Below are 25,704 nucleotides of genomic sequence, written 5' to 3'. Positions count from 1 at the left end.
CGGTAGATAGGATACTGGGCTAGATGAACCTTTGGTCTAACCCAGTACCGCCATTCTTATGTTTTTAGGGATGTGGCAGGCCAGAATTTCAAGGGAGTGGAGAAATAATTGCAGGTAGCTAGGGGGGGAAGTGTGACTTCCATCCAATAGAAGGACAAAATAACAAATATAGAAAACACAGTAAACAATATCTAAATACTTTCCTAATGTTACATTTCCATATAAACAATTGCAATTACTACAAGGACAGTTAGTGATTACAAATGAGATCAGGACTGGGATATTGGAAAACGGCGTCCATGAGATTCTCTCAAAGGTAGTCCATGCTAGGAACATTTGAGAACCCCTGTTACTGTTATCCGTATTGAACAGATTAGTGTCTATATGGTGTATGTCTTGAGGTTCTTTATAGTTTTTCTTTATATTTTTGCATCAAATATTACCTTTTTTTAAAAAAAAATTCTGTTGTGTGCTTTTAATAATTTGTTGTTGGATTTCAGATTTTGAAGTGAGTTTGGGCTCTATTGTTTGATTAACCGATTAATTTTTTTATGAGTAGAGAGGCTCATGAATGTTTTCCTTTTAATTGTATAGGTTTTATGGACAGATCATAAAGGTTTTAGGTGTGTGGCTAGTTGCTTATCCATTAATATAATGGGTGTAAAACTAGTTAGTTACATTTTGACAAGCATGGTTGGGATTTGACTATTTATTTGTTCATTATGTCATAGTCACACATTGTCTTTTACTGAACTAAAATTAAATCTACCTAAAAAAATCCCCTTTTATTCTGCTACAGAAGAACACTGTGGGCTGCTAAGTCCTTGCAGTCTGAGTCACCACAATTGTAGTAAATGTTAATAGTTTTGTGAACGCAGTTACATTCTGTATGATCTGTTTTATTTATAAATCAAAGGGTTACTGACAGGTTAAAAATCAAATTGAAGAAGCATATTCCTTGTTTATGTTTGAAATCATATTTAATTATTAAAACAAAATTAAAAACATTTTTCACTATTTATGCTGCTAAATGCAAAGAGCAAATCCTATGGCTATAAAAATTTGACTAGTAAGTTTCTAACAAATTTCACTTTCAGGTTCTCATGTACTAGCAGTGATAGGCCTGGGGGAAAAAAAAACAAGTGGTGTGGTGTGTTTTTTTTTAAACTGGTCACCAACCCTGCATTTTGAATCATATTTGACCTGACAGTGTCCCTTGTTAAAAGTTTGCATCTCTTTCAGTTAGTTTTAAGGACCAAGGCTCTGCTATTTCAAATGCTTACACATGTTCTTAACTTTAAGACTTGGCCTGTGATCCTGTAAACACTTACATTTGGTTAACTTTAACTGTTTGCTGCATCAGTGACCAAGAAAGCAGGGACAGCTTGGTTACAATATTAAGTGAAAATAGCTGGGTAACAACAGATGGATTTTGGATCTGAGTCTGCAGCCCACATCCTATGGGGCTGGTGGCTAGGTTGGACCTATAAGTAATCTGTATAAGCGGCTGTAGTTAGGCAAATGTTTGCGTGTCAGGAGCATCATCATATGAGTTGGGCCAGGCTTCCTAATTGTCGTCTGAGTTACTGAGGCCCCAAACTGACAAAAACTTTGTCTTGTTAATAATGCAGAACAACAAAACTCATTGAAGGCATGTGGAATGGCATTTACCTTTCTACAGTTTGGAGCCTTAAGTTGACAATGTCTTCTAAAAGGCCAAAGTTTTGTAAACTACATTATTAGTCTCTTTTCTGGTCCTGTTTTGTTGAGCTGCATTTGTTCAACAAAAGGGTGTGGAGGCAGACACCAAAACATTATAGAACACATATAGGAATGTAGAATAGTAAATACTGTATTATGCAGTTTTGCATTTTACTTACAGTTCTGAGTCAGTATATCTGATTCCAAAAGATAAATTCATGTACTAGTGATATGGCATTAATAATTGTATTTGCTTACCTGTCCTGCATCTTTTAGTTTTTAAAGTGTAGCCAGGAAATCATGACATATTTTGTGACCAGTAACTACATATGTATTAGAAAAAATGTTGATTGATTTTCATGTTCTACGTTTGTGCTTTGTGTATGCACTCTTTTTTTTTTTTTTTCCCTGAGATAGGGATGAGTGAGTAGTAGAGCTGCTCACAACATCCTAATTCATATGCCAGTGCTGAAGGGAGCAGTTCTTGTAGTGGTGCTGACTTCCTTCTATTCTTTTGCCCATAAAAGGAGAAAAACGCTACCATATGACTTGCACTGGAGAGAATCACAAGGCAAAAAATGTATGTTTTAAAAATCGCTTTAGGAAGTTTATTCTGTTACATTGCTTGCTGTATTCTATTTTATGTAAACATGTCTAGAGTAACTCAGATATTTTTTTGGTCCCCTCCCTCCGCCCTGAGTTTTGTGCATCTCGGTTGGTAACAATTTTTTTTTTTTTTTTTTATAAAAGAGAGACCATATTACTGGTAAAGTGAAGAATAGATTTAATTCTTCCTGGGAATACTTGATAGTAACACCTTCAATGAAGATCTGCAGAATTGAAATATATTTTGTTGTTCTGATGATTTTGTTTTTTTGTTAAACAACTTTGAACTAAAGGCCCAATTGTTCTTTCTTTCCCTTTGATGAGAGAAGATTCTGATGGGCGTTGGGGGGGGGGGGGGCTGGGTGTAAAGAGGGTGGAAGGTAAATACCAGGTCTTTCACAAAGCCATTTCTAAACCTCACAGAAACATTTCTCCTGGGGCTGAGAGGAACAGCTTTCCAGAGCATTCTTCCATCCTGTTTCAGTGACTATCTACACACACACAATCACTTAAGAATCACTTGGATTTTACAGAGTATCATGCAGTTTTGTCAATAGCATTGTTGTTTTGGCTACTTTAAACTAAAATAGATCTGAAATTTTAAAATATGTAGCAAAAAGCTGTGATTATAGATTGTCAGCTGTAGAAAATCATTCCATTGTGTGAATATTTGTATAGTGTCAAAAAATTACACATATTGCATATTGGGGACCAGATTCTTTACTGCCTTGCAACCCTGTGTAATCATTTATACTCTTGCAAAGTGGGTTACAGCTTTTTTTTTTTTTTTTTTTTTTTTTTTTTTTTTTTTTTTTTTTTTTTTGGACTATGCCAGTGATTTTCAGACCTCAGTGGTTCAGGAGCCAAATTAATGATCAACTTTACCCAAAAGAGCCACAGTAGTGTGAATTCATTGTTTCATTTACTTTAGTAGGGTGCAAGTGAAGTATATATTCATGTTTAAACAATATGACGGGGAAATATTTAGTGTGTGTGTATAATATCTGTAAAAATTCTCTCAGCAAAATAACTGACCAAGTATTATTAATTTATCACCTATAATTGGTTAATAACATAGTAAAAGCATCCTAATTGGTTGTTAATTAAATCAGTGTTTTAATATCATGTGCTGCAAATAGCTGCAGGAGACACATTAAAGAGCCACTTAGTCTGAGTATGACTGAACTAGGCAGTATTTGATACCCACTTTGTACCTTGTGTAGCCATTTATGTAAACCACTGGAAAATCACACCACTGGTAATTAAAGAGCCATTGCTTTATTTCTTTTAATCAGAATCGAGGGGAAACTTTTGTATTAACTATGAAATTAAAATCTTAAAAATCTAGAGCCTGGTGCCTTTTCTTTAGGAATAAAAAGTTCTTTAACAAATTGGTGTTAACAAACAAAGAGGATTAGCTGGTCTGAAGTAACTGCTGTAGTCTACATCTATTAATCTGTTTTGGAAACAAGTGAAAACATAAGTAGATGTCATTCCCCTTCCACCCCCCATTATTCATAAACAGTAGCAAACATACAGCCTCCTAAAAATTGGTAGTTTTATTTTACATTCTCATTAGCTTCTCAAAGAGATCAAGTGTCCTCTCCAGATCCCCACATAACAACCAGCCAACTTAATGAGTGGCAATGGAAGGCTGTACTGTCAGCTGCTCTATATTGGCATACCGTCATTGACGATAGTGGACCTATGCCAATTTACAGAGACTAACAATTTGGCCCAGAGTCTCTTCTGGTATTGGAAGCAATCCAGGGTGATTAGAATAAGGAGTCAGATGCTCAGATACAATAGAGATGGGCACACTAGTTATTTTTATTATTAAACAGAGATTGAGAATTTCCAGGCTTCTAGATAGAAGATGCACTTAAAATTCCAGTTATTCCCCATAATGCCAAAAGTGTAGCGAGACTGTTGCCTTTGATCACTGCAATATGTAGATTGATATACACTAGCTGAGGATCAGGACCTTTAACTTTTGTCATTTAACAAAATATTGCAAACCTCTAATCACATTTTTAACTAAATGAAAAAAGGAGCTGCTGAGTACCTGTGTGGAATACCTGGACACTCAAAAAGATACTGTCTGCTGTGTCCCTGGTTAATTTTCAGAATTCTTGCTTCTGAAAAGCAATGTCTCCAGAAATGGAATTGCAGCAACCCTCACTCAAGAGTATTATGAGAAGTATCACTTTTCAGGAGATTGTGATTCACAAACTTGCCATTGATGCTGTGGGGTAAGCTATGACCGGTTTATTTCTAGATGTTTCAGATGATTAGCTATAGGCATCCAGCACAACAACCATGGCTATCGGAGGAGGCCTTCCAGATAATTAAATTGAAGGCCGCAGCCTGCCAGCATGGTGATAAGCACGCTCCTAATCAGCTGAAGTGAAAATTTAACACCCTGACACTCCGCAATTGCGAGGCATATTATAACCAAGTGGTGGATGATGCCAAATTTGGCTTGAAGCCAGCATTTCATGCCATTCGCAATTTCAGGGGTCAAGAGGTAGTCACTACAAACTGCATCCTGAATGACAGCCAAGGCCATCCATGTAAATCGGATGATTACCTTCTCTCATGGGTATTCTATTTCACATTTGGGGACAATGTATACCTTCAAGTCAGCGGCACTGCTATGGGTATCCGCATGGCCCCACAGTATTCCAACATTTTTATGGCTGACTTAGAACAATGCTTCCTCAGCTCTTGTCCCCAAACCCCCTATTCTACTTGCACTACATTGATGACATGTTCATCATCTGGACCCATGGAAAAGAAGCCCTTGAGGAATTCTACCATGATTTCAACAATTTCCATCCTACCACCAACCTCCGCCTGGACCAGTCCACACAAGAGATCCACTTCCTGGACACTACACTGCTAATAAGCGATGGTCACATAAACACCACCCTATACCGGAAACCAACTGACTACTATACTTACCCAGATGCCTCCAGCTTTCATCCAGACCACATCACACGATCCATTGTCTACAGCCAAGCTCTAAGATACAAACGCATTTGCTCCAATCCCTCAGACAGAGACAAACACCTACAAGATCTCTATCAAGCATTCTTAAAACTGCAATACCCACCTGCTGAAGTGAAAAAACAGATTGACAGAACCAGAAGAATACCCAGAAGTCACCTACTACAGGACAGGCCCAACAAAGGAAGTAACAGAACGCCACTAGCTGTCACCTTCAGCCACCAACTAAAACCTCTCCAATGCATCATCAAGGATCTACAACCTATCCTGAAGGACTGTCCTTCACTCTCAGAGATTTTGGGAGACAGGCCTGTCCTTACTTACAGACAGCCCCCCAATCTGAAGCAAATACTCACCAGCAACCACACATCCCACAACAAAAACACTAACCCAGGAACCTATCTTTGCAACAAAACCTGTTGCAAACTCTGTCCACATATCTATTCAAGGAACACCATCGTAGGACCTAATCACATCAGCCACACCATCAGGGGCTCGTTCACCTGCACATCTACCAATGTGATGTATGCCATCATGTGCCAGCCATGCCCCTCTGCCATGTACATTGGCCAAACCAGACAGTCTCTACGCAAAAGAATAAATGGACACAAATCAGACGTCAAGAATTATAACATTCAAAAACCAGTTGGAGAACACGTCAATCTCCCTGGACACTCCAATTACAGGCCTAAAAGTGGCAATTCTTCAACAAAAATACTTCAGAAACAGACTCCAACGAGAAACTGCAGAACTGGAACTAATTTGCAAACTGGACACCATTAAATTAGGCTTGAATAAAGACGGAGTGGATGGGTCATTACACAAACTAAAAACTATTTTCCCCGTGCTAATTTTTCCCCTACTGTTACTCCTACAACAAACCTAGGGGTCCTAGTAGACCGCAGGATGACTATGAGTCGACAATGCGACGTGGCGGTGAAAAAAGCCAATGCTGTCTTGGGATGCATTAGGCGAGGTATATCTAGTAGGGATAAGGAGGTCCTGCTTCCGTTGTACAAGGCGCTGGTGAGACCTCATTTGGAGTACTGTGTGCAGTTCTGGTCTCCCATGTTTAAAAAAGATGAACTCAAACTGGAACGGGTGCAGAGAAGGGCCACTAGGATGATCAGAGGAATGGAAAACCTGTCGTATGAAAAGAGACTAGAGGAGCTTGGGTTGTTTAGTCTGACAAAGCGAAGGCTGAGGGGGGATATGATTGCTATCTTTAAATATATTAGAGGGATTAATACGAGGGAGGGAGAAGAATTATTCCAGCTTAGTACTAATGTGGATACGAGAACGAATGGATATAAACTGGCCGTGGGGAGGTTCAGGCTTGAAATTAGACGAAGGTTTCTGACCGTCAGAGGGGTGAAATATTGGAACGGCCTTCCGAGGGAAACGGTGGGGGCGACGGACCTGTCTGGTTTTAAGATTAAGTTAGATAAATTTATGGAGGGAATGGTTTAATGGTAAAACATAGTAGTCAAGGTAAACCAAGAAATGGTAGGTAAATTGTATAATGGCTGACAGGGGTCAGGCTGGAGACTCTTGCCTATATGCTCGGGGTCTTACTGATCGCCATATTTGGGGTCGGGAAGGAATTTTCCTCCAGGGCAGATTGGCTGAGCCTCTGGAGGTTTTTCGCCTTCCTCCGCAGCATAGGGCAGGGATCTCTAGCAGGAGGGTTTCTGCCGATTGAAGTCACCTAAAACAGGATTGGGGACTTCAACAGCAGAGTCCAGGGAAGGGGTAGGGACGGTTTTATGGCCTGCAGCATGCAGGGGGTCAGACCAGATGATCATAATGGTCCCTTCTGACCTTAAAGTCTATGAGTCTACTCACACCTTCTTGTCAACTGTTTGAAATGGGCCATCTTGATTATCACTACAAATGTTTTTTTTTTTTCCTCCTGCTGATATCCCACCTTAATTGATTAGTCTCGTTGGGCAAATTGCAGTTTCTGCCTAGATGTCTAGAAGGCTGTGGAGCATCTATACAGAGGTAGGGTTTAGCTCATGCCACAGAAGTGTTGCTTTTTAATATATCTGTTTTCCAGAAAATGGTTTCCACTATTCATTCTGAACATCTCTGAAAAATGTACTGTTGAGTGCTGTAACCTACTGATGACTTCAAAATTCTGGCTATGATATTCCAAGACCTTTTTTGAGGCTGGCATAGAATGACTAATTAGAATTGTTTGTTTTCTCTCATGCAGTAAATTCTTGGACTCTGTCTCCTTTCGCCTAACCAGATTCTCTATTCCTATCATGGGGTTTTGTTCGGGAGTGCAGACGTGCAAGCAGAACCATAACACTTTAGCAATGGTGTAGGAATTGGCACCACTCCCTTATGAAGTCCCACTCATGTGTGTCCCCCAGACTTACCACTCCCAGAAAGGGTTTTTCCCTGCTCTACATCAGCTTCTCTTCAGAAGAGATTCTAAAAGGGCAGACAAGCCACTGAAGGAAAAACTACCAAGGCAGAAAGAATCTAACCAATTCTGCTCTGTGTGGTGGGGGATGGGTGGCTTTTATCAATAAAGGTTCCTTCCTTTTCTCCATATCGATCTGTTTGTTTTCAAGAGCTCTAATTAGGAGGCCTTTGATCCTATCATGGAGCAAGGTGAATGGGCAGTTGCTTCTTGTCTCTAGTTAGATCCACCGTGGCTCTCTTTTTCACACCATTGCTGAGCTGCCAGAGTTCCTGCTCCAGGGACTCCCCCATCTAGCCACTTGCCTCTTCCTGGTATTAGTCAGACTTCATTTTTAATGCCTCAGAAATTCTTTTAGTTGCAAGGCAGTGTTGAATCTAAAGTGCTTTAGTGGTTCTGTTCGTTGAGCAGGTGTATAGCTTTCTTTTTCCTCCCTCTATCTCCAATAAGAACTGATTGATTAAATACCCTGTTGAATTCTAAAGATGTGAGGCTTCTTTCTACCTACTATGCTCTGCTGAGTCCCTAAACTTGCTTTGACTCAAGTGTAAATGATCACCCTCCACACACTCTCCATTGCCTCAGAACAATAAACTGCTTCCATTAGGTCACTGTGGGCTAGAAAACACAAAATATGGCAATCTTTTCAGAGAGTTCCCCAACTTGGGCAGCTCTGCCAGCTTTCCTGCCATTCATCTCTAACCAAACAGGAACTATTTTAAAAAAGTTAAACCATTTTCCCTTCAAAGTTTGAAAACAAAATTCACCTCCAGACAGAGATCAAGCATGAAAATTTTCACTGAGTGAAAACCTGTGATTAGATTGGAAACAGTTACTTTACAGCTGTAATTACAGTAGGTTCTACAAGTGCAGCTCTGGGATTTCAAGAGCCAAGTTTTATCCCAGTAACTTATTTGCCTGATTACCTCTGCCTCTAAATTTGCACAGCAGAGGGAATAGTAAACCTGGATGCTTAGAGAAGAGACCTCTATTTTCTACTTCCATGCTAGAAATTTTGTGGTTATGGGTGAACTGGCATTTCAATTCCAAGCTTTTGTTTAGTGGCTTTTTAAAGTTGATTTTGTGCGTCTGCTGGGAAAAGCACGAGCCTTCAAAAGTAACTTCATAAACAAACTGAAGCTGTTTGACTATGGAATGAATTGTGGATTTTTAGCTATAAAAAATATATTGATACACTAGAAATAACCCTTGTTTGGTTACTTTGTTTTTCCCCTAATATTTACATGTGATTTTGAAAGCTTTGGTAATCGTCTGAAAGTATGAGAGCCCGATCTCAGAAATCTTCCAGTATGCAAAGGATTTTGGCAAAAGCAGTTCCAGTTTATGTAAATATTTTGTTTTAAATGAATATAGGTATTATGACAAGCAGCTAAATTTTACAAGGCATGTGTCTCCAGCATTCCCATAATTTAGTTGAATTCTTAACATAGTGTACATGCCTCAATTGCATGAAAACCACCTACACCAATCTTGGCAGCAATTCATCAACTTAATCCCAACTAATTTGTTGAGGCAGTTCAACAATAATTGAATATTTGCATGAATAAAAATTCAAATTAAATATTTTAAAAATTCAGCTCTGCCACACCTTTAAAATTGTTGTTCTAAGTCTGTTTTAACAATGTTCCAAATTTCACTTTTTAAAGAATGAGTATGGGCTTTCTTTGATATAACCCAATTTGTTTTCTTTTTAAGCTACGGAAGTGTCATCTGCAAAGTTGAAGGAAAGGAAAAGCATAGTGATTCTGGGTGTGATCCTGAGTGTTTTATGTGACAGACGGATGCTGAGTTTCTAACTCCATCATTCTAGATTGTTGAACCTGAACTGGAACTGCTACCTTTCTAGGTAAGAGATTGCCGTGTGTGTGATTTATATGCCTTCCCTTTTGTAGTGTTTAAATGAAAGTAAATTTATATTCTGAAATGTAGCATATTGTAGACTTGTAGAGTGTGTATTTTTGTTAAATGTGCTTGGCTTTATTAGGGGTGCCTGCACTGCTGAAATGATTGGTACAGTGTCCCCACGAGAGAGACAGCAGTAACAACTCTGCATGGAACAACTTTGAAAGAGCTGGCCAACAAAGTGTACTATGGAACTTTTAGCGCCCGGCAGGCTACAGCACTGTAGATTTACACCCCAGCTTGAGATGCACTAAGTTGCCTTTATAGATGATCTCTTGGTCCCCCTCCAAGAAAAGACTTTTGAGGCATCATGAATTAGAAGGGCGCCTGGTCTGAAAGACGCTACATACACCATGGTACTCTGTCCTTGACAATGACTTCTCCCATCACACTTCTCTGGGGGGGAAAGCTTTGCTCTTTGGCTACTGCTGTCCACCCCCTGAGGGGAACAGAAACTGAAGAGAAAAATATAATGTTCCTTTTAGCACTATTAATGATGGACAAGTTCTTGATAAGAAATGTTCTGGGGCAGCGTGCCACAGAATTGTTCTCATCAGCTCTGACTGAGACAAGCTGCTCTTCACTAGCTCTTCTTCTTAGCTTGTTGGAAAACTTTTGGCAGATGTTGGTGTTTTGAAGCGCACTGTCCCTCAGATAGTAATTCCTTGTCAGATCCTTAAGGGAGGGACAGTTTTGTTTTCATAGTGTTTGTTTGTAGGACAAGGCTCATTAGAGGAAGTCAGTTTGGGTTAGTGGCTCCTAGCAGAAAGAAAAAGAGCCCGCAGATGTGTGGAAATGAGTCTTTAGGATAGCTCTTCCCTATTCTGGCAACAGGACCACTGTTGTGCATTATCCAGCATGGTATGCTATGAGCAAGTGACCCCCCAAAAGAAACACTGATTTTTCTTTGATATGAGCAGAAACAAATGAGTTCATCACATCAGAAGGCTGTGTCATTGGGGATGTCAACAAAACAGATTTTGTTTCAGCCACACTCAGATAAACCCAGGGAACTCAATGCTAATATTATAGATGTGCTGTAAAAGGAACAGACTAGAATAGAACCACTAGCAGATTTATGGATTCACTTTTTTAAGGCCAGAAGGACTAAAATGATTATCTAGTCTGACCTTCTTCATAACATAGGCAATAGAATTTCACTCAGTAAGTCCTGCCGTAGAGGAAAGTATTCTTCTCTACCATGTAAAATGATGCTATCAGGTCCATAAGTAAATACACACTGAGGTGCAGTTAGTAATCACCATAGATGCTTTGGCATTTGGGTCTCACTTATTTTTCTTTCTTGGTCTGCGTTACGGGGATCCCTCATGAAAAAATCCTATAGGATTTAACAGAAAATTATTACTGACAGATTTCTACAGGATTTTTTTAAAGTATAAAAAGACATACAATTATAGAAAGGATATTGCTCTCAATTAAATTCTAGGTCTCATGCTTCTTTGAGAGGGAATGGGGGCTGGGTAACAGTGCTGCTCATGTGCTGCTGCCACTTTCACAGGCAGGAGCCGAGGGGCTCCACAGCCAGAAGCCATTGCTCTCCACTGAATGGGGGAGAGGAAGTTGAGTGAGCCAATGAGTGAATGGCTGTCGGTGTAGAGGGGTGGGTGTGGGATGGAGAAAAGGGGATTAATTAAGACACAGGACAGAGATCTTTGGGGGGAAAGTGAGGCAAAGGGGAGAAGGAAGAGGACTAAGGCGAAAGTACTGTTGAAAGAGGAAAGGATATAGGCAGGTGAAGGAAGAACAAAAGAGAAGAGGGTCTATCACAATACCTATACCAATAAAGGAGAACTAACAACTTAAAATGCCTTGTTCAAAAATTTTAAGTAACACTTAACTTTCAAACGTCTGAACAGCAAATGTATTTTTTCTTATCTGCATGGTAAACACTGGCATTTTTATCTGTTTGATTATTCAAAGTGGTGCTTTCCGTGCCTTCTTGGTTGCAAAGATTTGAACTGCTTTCTGAAGGTCCACAGTCTGGGCCAGCTCATGCTCTATTGAGATGGCTGCAAGGCCAATCATAATGACTCAGGAGAGGCTGGAGCATAGATGTGTTTTATTAACTTCAGCTTGGAGAAGTTGCGTTCTCCACTGGCAACTGTTACAAGAAGTGTTTAAAAGTGTGCGCAGAGCAACAAAAGCATTTGGAAAGAGGGTGGACATCTTATTTGTGCGCATATATTCCAGAACAGCCTTTGGAGTTGATCCTGCTGAAATGTATCTTGAAAGGGCTTTCAGTTCATCACCTAAATCACTCACATCAGTATCACGCATGTCATCATGTCAACACTGTCTCTAGTGCCCTGCATTCCTGGTGTAGGTGGTCTTCAGGTATAGTGAGGAGTTTTGGAATATCATACAATATCCCAAATATACTGTTCGGTTCCTTGAGCTGCATGAAACGTTCTTCAGCTGACTGTATTGCACAATCTAGCACCTGGTTAAAGAATTCAACTTCGAATTGTTGTTTGGGGTCTCTTATGGGATTATCCCATGCCTCGTAATCAAAATGTCTTCTTCGATGACTCTTGAATGGGTGGGAAAATAGCTTCAGTGTGAAGTTCCTCTGCCAACTTCTGTGCACTCTTCAGAACGTTATGAAATCCCTCATCTGATCAGTAAGACTGTAGGTATGACTTTGCTTTGTTCAGTTGTTCAATTGCTCCAGATATATCAAGGTCAACACCTTGGAGTCTCTTGCTTACAACATTTATTTCAAACAGTATGTCATGCTACAACACTAAGCCACGCAGAAATTTGAAGTATGTTTCTGGTGATTCCATTTCCCTCTGCCACTGTTCTCCCACGAACAGTTCCTGTCATAGCATTATCTTCCATAATGGCAACTATGACATCATCTAACTTCCCAATTTGGTGTTGGATAGGCTTTATCGCCTCCACTCGACTGTCCCATCATGTGGCCCTCAGTGGTTTCAGTGTCAGAGAGGATGTTCCCAGACGTTGCTTCAAAATTTGCCATTGAGTTGATGCAGAGAAAAATACATAAATGCTTTGAATTATATTAAAAAAATCAGCAGCCTCACTAGAACCTGATGCTGCATCACTGACCATCAAGCTCAATGAATGAGAACTGTATGGGACAAAAAAAGCTCAAGGGTTTGACTCTCGGATCTGTGTCTGCACTCCTCTGTTCTTTCCTCTCATGTTGGCACCACTATAGTAGCCCTGACCTCTCATGTCAGCTATCACAATTCCGGTATCTTCCAGCTTTTTAAGAAGCACATTTGTCATACCAGCTCCTGTAGTATCATCAATATCAATGCATTCTAGAAAATGCTCTCTGACAGTCACCATTGTTGGGACATTTTCATTAGGTTCTGTTGTTGTTACAAAACGCACCATTAAAGTCATTTGTTCCGTATGGCTGATGTCAGGTGTGCAGTCCAGAATAACTAACAGAGTAATCTTTTGCTGACTTCAGATGTGCCACAATCTTCTGTTTGACTTTTGTTGCCAGTAACTGTGTGATCTCATTTTGAATTGTTTTTCCAAGGTAGTGGTGTGTGTACATTTCTTGGGTGGTGAATCTTCTTAGATGCTCCTGGAGTACAGCATCAAACTCCGCTATCAGCTCCACAATTTCAAGGAAGTTTCCATTGTTTGGCACATACAGCTGATCTGAAGTGCCACACAGTGCTAGGTTTTGGGTAGCAAGCATTGCCATTGTGAGAATGAGCCTTCTCAGAACATTTTGCCAGTAAAGAGACTCTGATGCAATCTTCTCTTGATGCTGATCAGCTATGGTGGCCTTTAACCTTAGTCTCATCTTAAGCTTTTTCCACCTATGGAATGCTCTCTGGTGATTTGCTGCCTTCTCATGGCATGCCAGATTTCTAGCCATTTTTTTCCAGAGCTTTGTTCCTGTAGAACCCAGTGAGGCTGGAACATTAGACTGGAAGAGTTTGCAAAAAAAACAGTATGCAGCCTTCTGGGTTTTTGAGTACATAAGCCGTGGCCTCTCCACTTCGTCACCGTTGAGGATTTCACGCCAGTAATGTGTTGGATGGAAACTCCTATTTTCATAGTCTTTGGGGAACATGACTTTTTCACTTGCTGAGCCCATTCAGTACAAGGAAGTCCCTCAGGCTACTGCTCAAGTGGGTCCACAGCCCTGGATCATCTAGACTTAAGGAATTAAACTCGGCAGCAACTGTTTCTTGCGCCTCCACCACGCTCTTCTCTGATCTACACTTTTCTGGAATGTGCATGGTTACGTCCATTTGAGATGGAGATATGGATGCTGCAGTAGCTGTCAGGTCACCTGCACTCTGACTAACTGGAAGATCAGGCATTTACTCACCACTCACATCCTCACTGGGGCTGGAAGGCTCACCGGGAACATTTGTGTCTATGTATCTCAGGAGAGCTCCTTCCTGCTTAGATAGAAAAGCTTCCTTTTCATAGATTCATAGATTCTAGGACTGGAAGGGACCTCGAGAGGTCATCGAGTCCAGTCCCCTGCCTGCATGGCAGGACCAAATACTGTCTAGACCATCCCTGATAGACATTTATCTAACCTACTCTTGCTTGCTTTCTTTTTCTGAATTCTGCCCCAGAGGGGTGTTCTCTTCTTTCACTCATGATTGCTGTTCTGTGCCAGCTATAGTGGCTCTCAACACTCAATAGAAGGGGACAAATAAGCAGGCTGGCAGCAGGGCCTGAGTGAGGGAAGATATCAGCGTCTTAAGGGCCTAACTGGCTCCTATTAGTTCAGTTGACTGCCTGTTCTCCTCAAGTGGGTTCAGGGAAGCAGCAGGAAACAGGAAGCTCCCTAAGATCCTGGGGGTGCTAGAGAGGTACATAAGAGGCTGCTCCTCCTCTCTCTCCCTGCAGCTCCTGCTGCCTTCTGTTATTCCCTCTCACCTTTTCTCCTGCCTGTCTGTTACGTCTCTTGTGCCCTCCTTCCTGCAGCACAGCACTCCACCATGTCTGTGCATCTAGAGCAGAGAGAATACGTATGCACCAGCAGCAGACACAGTTTTCTATACTCTGGGTTCTAGTGGCGCCTTCACCCTCCCCCGCCCCCCCAGTCTGGCACCTGAGGCGGCCACCTCAGTTCACTTCATGGTAAGGCCAGCCCCGTAGAGATCAATATGTTAACAAGTGAACTGTGGTACTCTTGTTACACACAAATATTATGGTGTTAGGCACATTCACAATGCATGAATGTCTCTTGACCAATGATTGAAATAGATCCCAAACTTTCACTAATCCTTTTCAAGTGGAAGGACCAAAATACGTAACTGTTCATAACTATTTGTCTTTTTTTTAAAAAAGGTTGGTTAAGAAATAAACCCAGAAACATCTTGTAGAGCAATCTAGGTATCCAGATTCAATGACAAAATGATTCTACTGCACATGCTTTCTTGGGCACTTTTATTTTATTGATCATAAGTATTTATGTTGTTTCTGTTACCATAGAATCTCAGTACGATGCACAGAAACAAGATTGGTATAGGAATGATCATATAGGATTCGGCAATCTTTTCAAAGCCTTCCCCCACTTGTGCCAGTTTTTGCTTACTGTGGATTTTGTGGTTGTTGATGCTGTTGTATTTAATATTTGTATTGTCATAACACCTAGAGGCCCCAATCTTGTGTAACCCTTCTTCCCGGTGGAGCAACGAGGGCTGAGTTCAATATGTCCCACTTAACAATACAATACAACCAGCTCAAGCCCCCATCCAGTAATCTGGGAAAATTTAAACATCACCCTTGAGCGCCTCTAAGAGGTAATATTTCCCCAATCGCAAGCGCCGAGTCTCTGTATAGCACAGAGAACTTTTAATAAAGAAGGAGAAAGGAACCCGGCATTAATTTGGGAAAACACCACCATCATGATTTGAACACATCTGACCAGGAGCAAAACACCCGCCCCAGAGTACATTGGGCAGTGTCCTTTGCCTCAGTTTCTCACTTTGCAGTGTGAAAGTCTGACAAATGTTCTTTGAACATGCCGCACCCCACTCATGGTTGCTGTCCTTGGTCAGTGAAGACCCGTTTCAGTGTTGTGCTCACATGAGTTTATCTCCCACCCTGGGAGGGGATGGGTGGCAAGGGGAAACATCGAGCAGCATTGCTGCTGCTGCCGTTGCAACTGGCTTACAGTTGCTGTCATGCACTCTGTGTTGGTGCCTGTTGCCGCCGCTGCACCACCATTCACTCCACTGCAGTCATTTGTTGTGCCACCGTTTGCTCCTCCTCCACCATCTGCTCTTCCGCCGATGGCATTGCACCATCGCTTTCTGCTGCCACCTGCCTCTCTACTGCAACCTCTGCCAGTCGGTCTCTTGAGGTGTCACCCAGCTCTCAGTGATTTCAGCAGCAAATGAGGGGACCTCACTGCTAGTGCAGGCTGTGCAGCCTCTTCCACAGAAATGCTGTCCCACCTTCTTGGATGGGAGCCCCATTATGCTAGACACTGAGCCCAGATAAAGTGAAAAACTAGTCCCTTTTTTCAAAGAGCTTACAGTAAAGTATCGGACAAAAAACGTTTAGATACCTTGTACACTGCTTACAATATCGAGATCAAGATTAGTGTCGTCATTACATGGTAAGCTTTCTGGGGCAGGGACTGTTCTGTCTGTACAGTGCCTAGCACGTTGGGTCCTGGTCCATGACTGGAACTCTTGGGTGCTGTTTCAATACAAATATCTAATAAATAAGCAGCTTTCTGATCATGCCTGCTGTCTAGTCATTTGTCAAATGTTCTATCGGCATTGTGACATAAGTGAGTCTTAGGCCTGGTCTACACTAACCCCCCCAATTTGAACTAAGGTACGCAACATCAGCTACGCGAATAATGTAGCTGTAGTCGATGTACCTTAGTTCGAACTTACCGCGGTCCAGACGCGGCAGGCAGGCTCCCCCGTCGACTCCGCGTACTCCTCACGCCGAGCAGGATTACCGGAGTCGATGGGGTGCACTTCTGGGTTCGATTTATCGCGTCCAGACAAGATGCGATAAATCGAACCCAGAAGTTCGATTGCCTGCCGCCGAACCAGCGCGTAAGTATAGACAAGCCCTTATAGAATCATAGAATGTCAGGGTTGGAAGGGACCTCAGGAGGTCATCTAGTCCAACCCTCTGCTCAAAGCAGGATCAATCCCCAGACAGATTTTTGCCCCAGATCCCTAAATGGCCCCCTCAATGATTGAACTCACAACCCTGGGTTTAGCAGGCCAATGCTCAAACTACTGAGATATCCCTCCCCCCTTACTTCCTTAAGGAGAGTCATGTAATTGTAATTCTTTGTCATGTGTTACTTGCAGCAAGGATGTTGCAAAAAGGTATAGGGTTTTGTTTTTTTTAAGAAAATGGGAAGGCTCAGACTTGTGCTTAATTTTATCTTCTGTGCTAGATTGTTCCACAGTCAAGTGCCTAGATCGGAGAATACCTTTGAGAGTATCGTCCTGGCTGCACTCTCAAGACTGGAGCTTTCTCAGTGGGCATGAATGGAGAGGTGTTCTCTGATGCAGCTTGTGCCCAGCCTATTGATGACCTAAAATATTATGGGTAGGGTTTTTAAGGCACCTTCATGACTTGGGCACACAAGTTCCATTGACTTTTCATGCTGTAAGACCAGGGCTTTGAACTGTCACCAGAAGCAAAATGAGAGGCCGTAGAGAGTGAGCACAGTGTGAATTTTTTTTAAGCACTCATTTTAATTTATTTTGAAAACACACACCTTTGTGTGGTGTCCATCTCCATTAACAAAACTTGCTGACTTCTTCCTCAAATACTTTCCAACTGGAGCAAATAAACCGTTTTTAAACAGCTCTTGAATTAATTGATGTGAAGAATTTGGTAGTAGATTTGCTCATGTGCACCAAATGTTTGTGGTAGGTGGATGTGTAAAATAGGTTGTTGGCCTGGTGTGAACTCTGCTGTGCCTACACAAATCAGGAAAAATCCATTTGTAAAAACAGAATGGCCTCACTCTTTGAAGTGTTTTAAGCATGCAAATTTAGCTATGCACACGCTTATGTATTTGCAAAATTGGGGCCTAAATGAAGAGGTTATTATCTAGTCTACAAGTCAGATCCAAGACTGCACTGTGCTCTTGTATATACTGATGCAAATTCTCCACTGCCTTCTGTTTGTGCCTAGTGTAATCATTTATAGTTGTGCAAAGTGGACATAAAGTGCTACCAAAACCAAATAATAGTGTTTCATACCTACTTGAAACACTATTATTTCGCAGGTGTAAATGACTACATGAGGCAAATCAGACCCATTCAGAAGCTAAGCTAATTCTAATGAACTAGCTCTTTGCCTGTAAACACTGAGTGCATCTTAGTCAATCTGAAAATACTTTACTCTACATGTAGTATAATAACTTTTGGAAATACTAGAGCCAAAATCTTCAATATTGCTGCCTAAAATTAGGCATCTAAATATCTGGCATGATTTTTAGAAGTGTGGAGCACCCACAACTGGAATTAGCTAGAGTTGTGAGTTTTCAGCACTTACTTACAGATGCCTTGGTATGCATCTAGGTTTCTAAATTTGAGGTATCCATGTATGAAAATATTATACAGTCCTCGGTTGAGCACTCTGCTTCCATTGTACTAATGTTCCACTGATTCAGACTTGACTGTTTCCATGATTGGATTTTTAGCCGTATGCTCATGTAAGTAATCCTAGCAAGCACTCCTTTCCAGCCCCTCACTAGGGCTGCTGTGAGGAAATCCAAGCCTTTGCTGCTCTGGATTCCTGGGTGTTTTTAAGCCCATAAACCTGAACCAGAGTCTAGCCACTGCCCCAGTCCCAGGGTTTCTAGGCACGCTCTCAGAATACAGATCTTCTATATGATACCCTCTTTGGAGAGCTGGAGCCTGTGTTCCAGCTGCCTACTCCCTCTGGATGCAGCAGGGAGTAGATTCATCCCTGCTTAAACACATGCTGTCCCAGATTCCACCCAAAAGGTGTGAAGCTTCTCGTTTACAGTTTAACTTTCTCAGGAGCACACAGTGGTAGAGAAGCAGTTCTCTTATAGAAAGACTCTGTGTCTGTATCTCTCGAACACATTTATGCTCTTAATCATTTAATGCACAGGAGAGTGCAGATGATAGAAAACAATAAACACTGCACTTGTGTCCTGGCGTTCCTCACCACTTCAGGACATTTTTTGGCCTGCGGGAGGCCGTCCAGAGCTCTTCTGCTTCCGTGCCAGTGCATGGGTCATGGCTGCCATTTGCTGGATTGCTTTTCCATTGTGGACTGGAGAAAAATGGCCCCTGTGCAGACCAGTTTCTGCTCTTTTAAAACCTTTTCCCCTCTCCCTCCCCAATTCAGTTGACACCCTTCACCAACTTTACCACATGACAAACACTGTCAAATGATTTCGTTGCCAAGGTGACCTGCCCCTGGCTATGCCTGTCCTTCTGGGCAGGAATCAGTCTATCTAGACTGAATAGATTTCCAGCAATTAGGTACTTAGTCAACTAGCCTCTATTGTTCAGCCCTGTATCTCTGTGTATTGGAGCTTCAGTCCACCTTGGAGGCAAACAGGCAGTAGAGAAGGTGAAAAGCTGCACATTCAAAATTAAGTTTGCAGCCTCATGCAGATATATAGTTCATAATTTATAAATCGTACAGACAGATTCCCAAATTACAACGTGATATGACATTTCTGTTTTGCATCTTTCTAATGTTTGCTTTGTGACTGGACATTTCTGCTATGTATTTACAATTGTGTTGACTGAACTAATAACCTGGTAGTGCCAGGTTACTAATAAGCTTGAAACCTGTTAATTAAATTGGAATAATGCTTAAATCTTCAGCATTCATAAATGAAATTGATTATCCAAAATACTGTTCTTCAGCCTATTCATTTTTAGGAAAATAAATGCACTGTGTTCAGATGATAATTTTTGCTGTATTGCTATAGTTGAGTAAATAATGCCACTTAGTGGATAACTGCTATCACTACAGCCACTTATGAAGAATTAAATACACCTCCGATATAACGCTGTCCTCGGGAGCCAAAAAATCTTACCGCATTATAGGTGAAACCGCGTTATTGAATTTGCTTTGATCCACCGGAGTGCGCAGCCCCCGTCGCCCCCACGGAGCCCTGCTTTACCTCATTATATCCAAATTTGTGTTATATTGCGTCGTGTTATATCGGGGTAGAGGTGTATTGCTCTTTATACTGTTTTCTTTTATTTCTAGATAGAATATGCTAAAAGTGGCACTTTTTCAAATGATGTTACACAGGTCCAACATTATGGTAAAAGGAGAAGATGGTATGAGTGGAGAAGAGGTTTGGCAAAAAGTAAAATTTTAAAAGTGCAGGATGGGGATGGAAATAGTTCTTTCAAATTCTAATGGAGTCCTCCTTTAGTTATGAAATCTAGAGAGGAGTCTAATAATTTTTTCTAAACACAGAATTGTGTGTTAAGATGCATCTGCCCTATTAGATCACTTCAGTGCATCAATGATTGCTTCCTGAAGTATGTTCCCTAGTACTTTCCACTGCCCAACTATACCAGTGTATCTGAGCAAGCTATGGTACAAGATTTTGAATGTGTCAAAAATCATGATGAAAGTTAATTATTAATAGATTAAGGCCAGTTTTTAGGGAAGTAGCAGGTGAGGAACAGTGGCTTTAGACCAGGCCATATCGATTGGATATTTATGCTCTGACATTACGGGAGGAGAGAGAAGGAATATAAGGCTGTTTGTTGTTCTCATCTACTTTATGAAGGCATTTGATTCAGTTTGGAGGGAAGCATTATCGAAAATAGCAAAATCATATGGCATTTCAGATAAGATAATTGTAGTTAAAAAAGCTGTATATGAAGACTCCTTCAGTGCTATAAGAATTGGTGGAAAATGAAGCAACTGGTTCAAGTCAAAGTTCAGTGTAAGACATTGGGGCAGGGAATGTGGTTTTCATTGTGGTTTTTTAACTGTATGAAAATGGAAAAATGTTAGAGGAGTTGGAGGGTGTGACAACTCTAAACTAGAGTTGAGCTCTTTAGTTTATGCATTGTACAGCTGGTAGGCATGCTTGTTTGAATTAATGATATTTTTCACTACTCTGGAAAATCTGTGTACTTGACTTGTACTTACAATAAATGCCAAGAAGATGCAAGTGGTTGCATCTTGGAAAAGGGGCAGTAGACAGTGTTGAAATGCAGCAACGGTGAAGTCATAAACAAGTAAAATCTTGTGTACCGAGAAAGCTTGGTTTAGTGCCAATGGCTCCATAAAGGTTATAAGGAGATGGCCGCAGCTACAAGTGCTGCATAGACATTGACAAAATAGTGGCTGCTATAAACATTCATTTTTGGTTCCAAAGCATGCTAACAGTATTGCGCTATAGTTTAGAAGCAACTGCTTTAAATGAAACAGACGACATAAGGCTGGAAGTAGTAAAGATGAGATTATTTTGAAAGATGTCTGGTGTAAAATGGAATGATTTGAGATAAATTGTTAGGAGCAGAGTAGGATGTGAAATCAGGATATGGGATTGGCAACAATCAAAAAGATTAAGATGGTGAGGAGAAGACAAATATGGTAGGAAGCCAAAGAAAACAGTGCAAACGCAACCGGTATGATGGCAGGACACTGTATGCAGGGACACAACCAGGGTAGGCGTATTGGAGGAACAAGCCAGGACAGGAATGAATAGTGATTCTGTACAGCTCCCCTTGTCTGCAGAGATACTTTGGGATGAAGGAGAAGTTTTTGACCTTGTGCATCAAAGCCACTCGAAGTGACTTCTATTGATACACACCCTGATATGACTTGTACTATTAGAGCATGGCTTCTGAATTCTAAAGCTAAAGTCTTTAAAAAATCTGGATGTATGGTTAGACTCAGAAATCCTTTTTTAAGTGCTCAAATAAGTGGCTTGATCTTTTTCCAGTGCTGAGCACCCCAAAACTCCCATTGCTAGCTTTAGGCACCCACTTTTAAAAAAATTGTAAACTAATGTTAAAAAAACAATAGAAGTTTGGGTGGCCTCAATGGAATATATTCCTTATACTATGAAAGAAAATGCTTCCTAGTAGAAGTGGGGGAGGCAAATAATAAGGGGAAGTTACACTCCTTTTCTCTACTCTCTTGAATATATTCATGTGTGCTGGTAGTGTTTTTTAGTGTTGTTTGGACCACTTTTCCCTAAATACATTTCCACTACTTCGCATGAGCCTGGCTGTTTTGTTTTTTTCTAATTGCATTAGAGGGCCTTGGAACAGGGCCTGGGTTTCAACTGCAGAATTTTTGATGCATCAACTGTAAATAATTTAATTTGATTTTCAAAACCCAGGATGAGTTATTGATTAAAGATTCTCTCCTCCCTCCCCCCCCACCTGATCAAGATTGCTGTGGAAGTTACTTTGGCAAAAAACATATACTCTGAAGAGACTAAAAATTATATGGAGTTATATGTTTTCATCTTCAAGCCTTTTTGTATGTCGTTCCTGTTTGACAGTGGTAATACTGTAATAGTATGGAATTTTTGGGATAATAAAAAAATACTTGAAATATGTCTCTTCCTTGTAGTTGCCCTTGCAAGCAGCAGAGGGCACTATTTAATCAACAAATGTCTTACTCCAAAGCTTGTTCTATCCCTTTTTCACATGAAGCCATATTGAATGAGCAAATGTCTATAGACTGGTCTGTGAGTTTTAAATGTCTCCTTCACAGGAAATCCACTGAGTAGCATTGCAGGGTTGTCAAAACAACTGCACAATGTCCACTTTTGTGCATGTGTTTAACTTTTCTCACATCACTGAACAATACTCTGTTTTCTTTGTATAATGGAGCTTTCTGGTCATGGGCATCTTGTAATATGAAGGGAGTAAGCTGAGAATCATAAATGGGTTTATATGATTAGTTACTATGCAAATTTGACCTAATAATAGTAGTGAATTGATCTAAAATAGTAGTGTATAACAAAGCTGAACTTGAACATACGTTCTACTGTGTATCAATTTTATTGTCTTAATAAAAAATTACTGTGCAATTTTCATAGCTAAATTAACAGTAGTTTCTGATCGTGATTTGCCACAGTTAAGTCTGTCAACATATTTTAAATTTCCTTTACCATTTTAACAAATTTAACTTTGAATTGCTAATTCTCATTGTGTGCTGTGAAAAGGTGTTTTGTATTTGATCAGTTGCTGGATTTTTTTTATTTCCAGACCATCTGTGGGCTTGTTTAGCTGCCTTCTCCACATTGCAGATTTTCTTTTATTATGACTTTGGAAAAATAAAAGATTGTAACTGCTCATGCTGGGTGTGTGTGTGTGGTGGGGGAAGCTATCCTGTGAAGCTGATATTTTACATTCTACTTAGGTAAAGAAGATTGATATCTTGTCTTTCCTATCTAGGAGTTTCTAGGATTTCTGCTATAATAGCAGCTGGATCTTTATTTTGCCCTTTAAGGAAGCTAATGTGACAATTAGCAAAAGGTGATATGCAAGGAGGGAAAATGGCCCTGAGTGTTTTTTGTTTTTGTTCTTTGACTTCTCCTGTCTTCGAAGTGTGTCCATGGGGAAGACTGCTTAGGCTGATATTAGACAGGACCTGAGCTTCCAGTGGAGAAGACTGAGCGGTAACAGCAAAAGCGTCAAGAAAATTAAACTTGAACAATTGAGGGTAGGGTTGGGAGGGAAGAGTTAAACTGTCTAAAACTTTATATCTTGTAGGTAGGATGGAGGAGGCTGTTTCTAACACCTGTTTAACTTGAATGCCAGGCTAACATTTTGGAGGAAGGAATTTCTAAAGATTCAGTATGTTGGTCCCTAGATTAAAGTGGGATAGTTAACAATATGCACCTTTTGAGACATCCAGTAGGTATTCATAGAACATAGGATTGGAAGGCACCTCAAGAGGTCATCTAGTCCAGTTCCCTGCACTCATGGCAGGACTAAGTATTATCTAGACCATCCCTGACAGGTGTTTGTGTAAATATTCTTAAAAATCTCCAATGATGGATATTCCACAGCCTCCCTAGGCAATTTATTCCAGTGCTTAACCACCCTAACAGGAAGTTTTTCCTAATATCCAACCTAAACTGCCCTTGCTGCAATTTAAACCCATTGCTTCTTGTCTTATCCCCAGAGGTTAAAGGGAAGAATTTTTTCTCTCTCCTACTTGTAACAACCTTTTATGTACTTAAACAGTTATGTTGTCTCTTCTCCAGACTAAGCAAACCCAGTTTTTTCGGTCTTCCCTCCTAGGTCATGTTTAATAGACCATTAATCATTTTTGTTGCTTTTCTCTGGATTTTCTCCAATTTGTCCACATCTTTCCTGAAATGTAGTGCCCAGAACTGGACATAATACTCCAGTTGAGGCCTAATCAGTACGGAGTTGAGCTGAAGGATTACTGCTCTTGTCTTGTCTTGTAAAACTGTAGAATGCTGCTTCTGATATTTCTGAAGTAAAAAGCAGAGGGTAAAACAAACCTTTCATGCCTTCTTTATAAATTGTCAATCAATAATGTCGGTGCAAGCCATCAACCTAGCCTCCATATATTTGTTATTCATATCTTATTTTTTTAAATCTAGCTGGCCTATGGTAATGCATGTTCTTATTGCTGCTTCCTTCATCTCTCCCCTCTTCCCAGTCCTTCTTAGTGCTAGTTATACTTGATTTAAATTAGGCTGTAAAGTCTTCAGAGTAGGTCTATCCTTTTACTTGGTATAGCCCAATGGAGCCCCAATCACTTTTACAATAATGTAAGGAAGCCACAATATACATAATAAATAATAGGAATCTATGTTCTGTCTCTCTCTTCTGCTGTCACTCAGAAATGGTGCCAGATCTTAAACTAACTAATTTGAAACTGCCAGGTGAATTAGAATCTTAATAGTTGCAATCAAAATATGTATGATCTAAGTGCCCCACTAACCTATTTGCAATGTTGTAGAATAATGCATTTTATTCACTGGAAGTGTCAATGGAATATGAAAGGGTAATATTACACAGAAGTCAATGACCATTTGTTACTTTGTGTAACAGAACTACCAAATATCGTCACCCTCATGCATACTAAAATACTTAAACAATATATAGTCTTTATAAAGACTTAATATTTCATCCTTAATCACGATGTCTTGCAATATTACTGCATACAGTGTGTCAATAACCACTATTTCAGAATTTTTATGATGTCACAGAATTTCTTGTACAAATAAATTGCTTGCTTAGCATTATAAGATAGCATTTGTTTTCTTTTGTCAGAGTGGAATACTTGCAAGGATTAGTTCAGATTTGTTCTTCATAGTTTACCTTATTCATAAAGGCTACAAATAAAAAAATAAAATAATATACATGTTCAGACTGGGCATAATACAAGCATTAGCACATCACCAGTTACCTCAGGATTGATATGGCAGGTTTGATTGAAATTAGATTTGATATTTTGACACACACACAACAATGGTGATAAAATATTTATTCATTTCTGTAGAATTAGGGTAAGATTTTTCTCAAAGCTCTAGGGTATGAAAAGGTTCATCTTGTTTTTAAAGCATTTGTATTGAATTTGCTCTGAGTGCAGTTCAGTATACTCCACAAAGCACCATCAAGAGCTTGAATAACAGATGAGACAACCAGTGATGGACAAAAAGGAACAGCTACATTATTAAAGTACTGTGCAAGTCCTTCTGTTCCTAATTTTCTTCTGCATTTGTACACCACATCTGATGAGCAATGATACTTTCATTTTCAACCTCTGCATGGTCTATAGGATATTTTCCAAATAAATCACTTCAGACAGTTAAAATTGCACATTTCTGGGGGGCATTTATTGCGATGGCTTCTGTGATCTTGATATGGGTTAAGTGGAGGAACATCCTGTGATATCTTCTGTAAGACTTCTCTCTGGCTGAAGAACAGCTGAGTCAAACTCAATCCAGGTCTAAACAATGTGGTTACATAAGAACGGCCCTATGGGGTCCATCTAGCCCAGTATCCTGTCTTCTGACAGTGGCCAATGCCAGGTGCTTTAGAGGGAATGAACAG

General features: G+C 40.4%; 1 protein-coding gene across 3 annotated transcripts in view; it reads left to right on the top strand.

Annotated features, from left to right (window-relative positions):
• The window catches only part of CYRIA (CYFIP related Rac1 interactor A), a 75,480-nt gene that overhangs the window by 11,898 nt on the left and 37,878 nt on the right, over positions 1-25,704 (top strand). For all 3 annotated transcript variants that reach the window (XM_034766545.1, XM_034766542.1, XM_034766543.1), the window contains exon 2: positions 9,467-9,617. The gene's annotated coding sequence lies outside the window, so the exon portion shown is untranslated. The remainder of the gene's footprint in view (positions 1-9,466; positions 9,618-25,704) is intronic.

This window comes from Trachemys scripta, chromosome 3 (genome assembly GCF_013100865.1).
Source record: "Trachemys scripta elegans isolate TJP31775 chromosome 3, CAS_Tse_1.0, whole genome shotgun sequence".
NCBI lineage: Eukaryota > Metazoa > Chordata > Testudines > Emydidae > Trachemys > Trachemys scripta.
The sequence above is the reverse complement of the archived record's forward strand: the minus strand, read 5'-3'. Positions and strand labels throughout refer to the sequence as shown.